Consider the following 828-nt stretch of genomic DNA (forward strand, 5'->3'; position numbering starts at 1 on the left):
TCCCAAAAATCACCCCCAAAAATGCACCTCGACCCCCACCCCGAGGAGACCCCCAAATCCCGGACCCCAAACTCGAACCTAAAGGCTCCTGATGAGACCCAAATCCCGCACCCCAAATTCTCAACCACAACCCTGCGCCCCAAAACTGCACCCCAAATCCTGCGCCCCACATTCTCAGCCACAAACCTGCCCCCAAAACCCTCAGCCCGTTCCCAAAACCGCGCCCTAAAACTGCACCCCGAATCTGCACCCCAAATCTTCCGATAGCCCCCTGAAACTGCACCCCAAAGCCTGAACCTCCAAACCTGCGCCCCACATTCTGCACCCCAAATTCTCAACCACAAACCTGCCCCCTAAAACCTCAGCCAGTCCCCAAAACTGTGCCCTAAAACTGCACCCCCAAAAATGTGCTTCAAATCCTCCGATAGCCCCCCAAAGCTGCTCCCCAAGTCCTGCACCCCAAATCCTGCACCTCAAATTCCCCGATCAAGCCCCAGCACCCGAACCCCCAAATCTGCACCCCGAGCACCCAACCAGCCCCCCAAATCCTGAACCCCAAAACTGCCCCAAAACCCTAAGGCAGCCCCCGGCACCTGCACCCCGAATCCCGCAGCCCATCTCTGCGCCCCAAACCCCAGCCAGCCCCTCACCCTGAACCCCAAATCCTGCAGGTGTGCCCAGGTGTGTGTGAGTGTGCCCAGGTGTGCCCGGGTGTGTGTGAGTATGCCCAGGTGTGTGTGAGTGTGCCCAGGTGTGCGTGGGTGCGTCCCCAGGTGTGCCCAGGTGTGCCCAGGTGTGTGTGGGGGCGCCCCCGGGGGGGCCAGGCGC

The 828-nt window shown here is 60.9% G+C and overlaps 1 protein-coding gene across 1 annotated transcript in view; it reads left to right on the plus strand.

Moving 5' to 3' along the window:
* Window positions 1-828, plus strand: part of NECTIN4 (nectin cell adhesion molecule 4) — a gene marked incomplete at its 5' end in the record, with an annotated part of 22368 nt that overhangs the window by 10439 nt on the left and 11101 nt on the right.

This window comes from Geospiza fortis, unplaced genomic scaffold, assembly GCF_000277835.1.
Source record: "Geospiza fortis unplaced genomic scaffold, GeoFor_1.0 scaffold36, whole genome shotgun sequence".
Taxonomy (NCBI): domain Eukaryota; kingdom Metazoa; phylum Chordata; class Aves; order Passeriformes; family Thraupidae; genus Geospiza; species Geospiza fortis.